Source organism: Theobroma umbraticum, unplaced genomic scaffold, assembly GCF_002168275.2.
Source record: "Theobroma umbraticum cultivar Fairchild unplaced genomic scaffold, ASM216827v3 scaffold_56.0, whole genome shotgun sequence".
In the NCBI taxonomy this organism is placed as follows: domain Eukaryota; kingdom Viridiplantae; phylum Streptophyta; class Magnoliopsida; order Malvales; family Malvaceae; genus Theobroma; species Theobroma umbraticum.
The window spans coordinates 4,883,640-4,890,062 of NW_018397256.1; positions in this window are offsets into that span (position 1 = coordinate 4,883,640).

Consider the following 6,423-nt stretch of genomic DNA (forward strand, 5'->3'; position numbering starts at 1 on the left):
CTTCAAGAAAAAACCCATACACCAAGATCAATCATATGGCATACATTAATTTTTCCTGATAACAAAAGGTTATCTCATTTTGATTTATATGCTACATCATTAGAAGTTCAAAATGCTTCGAGACTACTGACTAAGGTCTTCCATGGGATATTCAAAAGGGAAAATTATGAAAGATAATCTTCCTTGTAAGTCCAATTCAAAACTATCATTTATTATAATTTTAACTATTTATAGTTATTTTTTAGTATGACTTGACAACAATTTCTTTAAATAATTTCAAACAAATTAAAATAGCTTTGGTTTTCTCTATCATGGCATTCAAATAAAAATTTTAAAATTAAATCTCGATTTCTCTCTCTTACCAAATATTGTCTATCTCACCATCTAACTCTTTCTCGCTATCCTAAAGAGCAAAAATGATATCAAGGCATATGTTTTAGGTTTTGGATTTATTGGTTTATATTCATAAAACTTCAGAGTTAAAGTGTTGAAATTGATTAAAAATATCTGTAAATTAAAATACTGTATGACTTTGACAACTTAAACCTGGCTATGGGTAAGCAAATTAATTAGTTATTAAGTATTACATTACTGATTTTTAAACATTGTGTCATTAGTTTTTAGGTATTATGAGACTAATTTTTAAGTATTACGTGACTTAATCATTCTATCTTTGGTTTTCAAGCATTGTGACTAGGTTGTAAGTATTGCGTAACTGATTTTTAGGCAATGACTAAGTCACACAATGCCTAAAAATTAGTCACGCAATACTTTACTAATTAGTCACACAGTGTCTATCAACCAGTCATGTGTGCCATATCAACCAGTCACACAATACCTAAAAATTAATTATGCAATGTTTAAAAACTAGTCATATAATACTTAAAAACTAATTATACAATGCCCAAAAACTAATTACGTAATACTTAAAAATCACCAAAACTACTAAATTTTATTTAACAAAATCAACAACTTTCAATAACACACCATATTCCATTTAACAATATAATTAGCGAATATGCCTACTTGGCGAAGAATGCTCAAAATGTTCATAGGTTTTTCTTTATGTATAAAAAATTACTCCAAAATACTTAAAATGCTCAAAACGTTTAAAGGTTTTTTTTTTCGTGTATCAAAAACTACTCTAAATACTCAAAATGCTTAAAGGTTTTTTCTTTTTGGTAAGGAATACTTTAGAGACGAATGGTTTAACGAGGAAACCTCAAAGGATATGAGTCGGTTTAAGGCACGGACTTAAACATATGGGTTAGTTTCATTAAAGATAATTTTGTCTAAAATTAATTTCTTTTAGCTAAAAATAATTAAAATTATAAAGAAGGATATTTTCAAAAACACCTTATTTATAAGAAGTATTTTTGAAAAGAACCCTATTCGAAAATAATAGAATGAGTGGTTTCTCTGGCTCCACTTTGGAAGAATCTATAGGTTCATTTTTTATATTTATGTTGGGTTTATAGCATGATCAGCTCAAAGAAGATAAAGTTTTCATGGATATGGCAAATTAAACACGAGACAGACGTCATATTCAAGCGTGACTTACCATTTGTTATAAGGCCTAAACAAGTTTCTTGTTATGCATATGTACGGAAATCTTTAAAATTTGCTTTTAAGTCTGTAGATCAAATAGCTACCAGGGCATGGAATGTTCCAAATAATCTTTAGAGCTTCTTGTTTCATGGAGAATCTCATGAAGTTAACCTAAAATCTTTTATGTAAGTTCCATGGATTCAAGTTTAAATTGAACGACTGTTATCCTTCATTAAACTAATTGAAATTCAAAGTTTACTAAATCTCCTCTCCCCATTCCTTATACCAAAAGAAGAAAAATGTGTCAGAAGATAGCGCGGATTAATAAGAAGAAATGACATAAGTCGGTACATTCAAAAAGGGAAAAAATGTAAATTAGAAGTAGCATGTGTTCATTCTCCCAAGGAAGAAATAACACACTTTGTAAAATAGGAGGACCTACTATCCTAGGTTTGTTTGTGTTGCTGCGTCATGTGCATTAAGGTTTCAACTTGAATAGAATAGATAAAACAATAAGCAAAGCCATTTGGAACTCTAGTGCAATGGCCTATTATCTTGTTCCCTCTCTTCCAAGATTCCGTGGGGAGAATAACCTGATTCACATTTAGCATTTCAAGGAGTTTGAGTGCCTTTCCTGCCTTTGGAAACATAGATGGACAATATCTCCGTATTTAATTCAGTGGGGAGTAAGGACTAAGCCTTTTTTTTTTTTTATTTCTCTTTTTTGGTGGTGTAGAAGACAGAAAGTTACTTGCCACTTGAAAATTTACGCAAAAAAGGTAGTTTAGAAATTTTATTTACTTTTTGATCGGCAAACCATATATATGAGATCACCGGAGCTCATGGTTTATTTCACCTTTGTACTGCCAATGACAAAGAAGAAAACAAACGACTTGTTGCTTACACAACGAACGTGCATCTTCCCCTAATAGCCTAGCTACTCCAAATTTGCCTTGTTGCTATGGATCTTTACAGTTTGTTTGAATAAAGGAAATGTTAATAGGCTATCACACTTAATTTTTCAATGGTTGGAAGGTATGGGAATCTGCCAAGGGACCTCTAATTCTTAGATGTAATGTTTTTATTATTATTTTAAAAAAGAAAAATTTTTATAAAAAAAGAGGCCTGAATGCTTTACAAGTAATTAAAATTGAACTTCGCATCTCACTATTCTTTTTAATATTCGCATTATGAAACAATTCGGTTATGTGATGACGATTCATGAAAGCTGTTTCTGTCCTTACCGATGTTTCTCTTAGGCCAAAGGGTTGTGGGCCTACATTTTTTGTCCGCCTCTACTTTTGGACTTTTTAGAAGTCCATAACATTGGGCGGGGCTAGAAATATAGCTAGCTGAAAACTGCGGTGAGACTGGATCGAAGACGCCACCTTCAGATCTTCAGTCTGACGCTCTCCCAACTGTGCTATCCCCAGTTAAACACTGTGTTCAAACGTTTAAGAAATAGGCATGTCAACGGCTAACATATCCACTAATTTTTAAATACTATAATTACCCAAATATGTTTTAAATTTACTATCCTAACCCGAACTCTAATACCTACTCACTATTTGATAATTACCCAAACCCATTTAAAAATCAAATTATGTTAAAAAATTATTAAAATACTCTTCATGGATGTTCAATTATCCGAACATAAATCTGTACTTGTATTTATATACAATAATATTTCTATCTATATTTGATATAATTTTTCAATAATTAAATTTATAAAAGCACATAAATAATAAAATTTTAATTTAAATAATTAAAAACAAATATCTCCAATTTTCACTTAAATAATTAAAAATAAATATTCTAACAACTTAAATATTACAAGTTTAATTAACCATATGGGTTTATCCATGAAATTAAAAAAATAACTATATTCCAAATTATTCTAATCTTACAATTTTTTTTAGTTATATATTTTATAAGTTTATATATACAAAAATATATATTATAAACAATAATTTTATAAGTTATAATTTCTGTAATGTTAACACAAAATAGAAAGTAAATATATTTATATTTAAAATATATATACTCAATATATATAGAATAGTAATTGTATTCTTTATAAATTAAAACAATATATAAAATATATGTGTTAAAAGATATTATAAGTTAATTAATAATCATAGTTTTATGAATTAATTTAATTAATAATATGAGTTTGTCTTTAATTATAAAAAGTTAAAAAAATATACAATCGGATTCAAGTATCAGGTACCCAAGGGGTGGTACCAAACTCGATACGAGTAGTAAAATTACTACACGAACCGATTACAAGGTATCTTAACCCTATATAACCAGGACGAATACCTGCAGATACCTTGTAATAAGATACCTATTGGCATCACTAGTAGGAAATTAACCATGAAGGGTGATTAATTTTGGTTAAAATCAAATTAAACGAACCAAATTTTTATTAATTTGGTTAATGATCCATGTTGGTTCAATTAATTCATTTAGTTTCAATTTTGAATTTTTTTTTCCAAATAACTGAATTAACCACTATAAATGACCAATAAAAAAGCGGTGGTTCATGGAATCAAAGACTATCAACCGAGCTAAGACAACTTGTTTTGTTTAAATTGCTGTACATTAGGCTTTATAATTAATTAAGTGTCCGAGTAAAGTTCCAATTAAGGAATAAACTTTTTATTGTGTTTATTAATCAAAATTTTAAAATAATCTTCCTCTAATTAGCCCTTGACTGCAAGTGTTATCCTATTATATTCATCATGTAATCAAAATATTTAATAATTTTTTTCACTTCAATATCTTGACAAAAATATAAAAGAGTTATGTACAACTTTAATCAATATGTGATTTAAAGTAATAACAAGAAAAAAACGTAAAGAAAATAATAGGAATATAAATTTTGGAGGAACTTTAAATTATATTAAATAAAGAACTAAATCATTTGAAAATCTAAAAAATCTTATTGAGCTTATACCAAATCAAATACTAACATTTAAAAAAAAATTAGAATGGATGATAAAGTGAAAAAAAAATGAAAACACTTATTAATTAATTTGTACTTGTACGGTAGACGATATTGTAATTAAACTGTTGATGGAAATTATGAATCAGTTCTAAAAATTCAATTATTATTATTTACACTCTGTATTTTAATTTTTTAAAAAATTATTTAGATACTATTAATAAATTAAATTACCATAATAGTTTCTTGTTGTGTCTTTTTTACTTTCTCTCTTTTTTCTTGTGTTTTTGATAGATAAATTTTTATTGATACTTTTGTTATTATAATCTACATACAATTACTATTTAAAAAAATTGAGATTTTACTTTTCAAATTGAGATTGAAAAGTGAGGAATGAAACAATAATAAAGAAATGTAGGGGAAAAATATGAAAAACTCAAAATACCGTTAATCCTTTGTTTAATTTAGATATTGAAAATTAAAAAATTGATCTAAAAGATAGTATTGCATCCTTTCATAATAATTTGAAAATTTATAAATTTAAAATAAGAGTTTGGTCTATAATTTGGAGGTCAAGGAGCACAACTTAATATGCTTAACATTTTAGTGTATTTTCATTTACGTTTGTTGGTACATTTTTTAATGTGTTTAACCATGTTTGTTGGAACATTTTAATGTTATTAGGTGTTAGGTCAAAGGTAATGAGTCATCTAAAAGAGGGGATGAATTGAATTTCTAAATAATCTTTTCAATAACTTAATTTTACCATGAAGAGATATCAAAAGTAAATTGATTAACAAATCAACGAGCAAGTAATAGAAAGCAAATGCAACTAATGTAAAGAGTTAAGGGTAGAGAGAATTACAAAACTGACTTATAGAAGTTCAATCTTTTCTCTTAGTGACTAAGTCCTCTTTGTAAAACCCACTATTGATTTCCAATTAATACAAATACCTTTTCAAGGTTTAGATATGACCCTTTTATCTCCCTTAACTTGTTAAGGAGTCTAATCTACTATTGATTTTCAATCAATACAAATACCTTTTCAAAGTTAAATTAGAATTTTTTTTTCTTTTCAAGGCTAATATAGAATTTCACTATCTTTTCAAAGTTAAGATAGGACGTCTCTATATTTTCAAGGCTAAGACGAAGGTATGACATAAACTTTCTACTTTATTAAAACTAAGATAAAATTTCTTCTATATTTCAAAGTGAAAAGCAAGAAGCATTTCAAAAAAAAAAAAAGTGGAATGCAAGAATACATCTAATAGGTGGATATTACTTAGTGAGTACAAATTTGAAAGAGATAATAGTAATAAGACGAATAAAAAAAATTAAGATTGAAAATTGTAATGAAATTTTGGTACTTAAAATGCGTAGAAGAAGGATGTAAATGCTTGCTTTTAGGTTGGTTTTTCTTTCTTTTTCCTCTTCTTCATAAGTCTCTTTGCTTGCTTGTGTCTCTTTTCTTCTCTTTTCATTTATATAAATGAGTTGAGGAAGAGTGAAGCACATTTTGTAATTAGAAAGAGTGTTGAAGCCTGTGGGGGGATCATTAAATGATGAAGAGAGTCGTTGCTTGGCTGAAAAATATGTCCAACAGTTAGATGGTATCGATTCCTTCCTCATGGGATTAAAATCCTCTGTTGCTGAGTTCGCAGTTAGGTGAGTGGGGGATCAAATCCCCTTCCCAATAAAAGGAAAATTCCAAATCTAATATGCTAAAATAAGTCTCAAGCATGAACAACTCTCATGACATTGGCCACAAAAATAAAAAAATTTAGGGTAAAATACTGACACTCTTTTAAGTTTTAATCAGAACTTCAAATGAGTGTATTAACATAGAAAATAAATATTATCTCAAAAATTATTTTTTGTTGGACACATAAATTTAATTATTAAAATTTCGTTAATATTTTTATTAATTT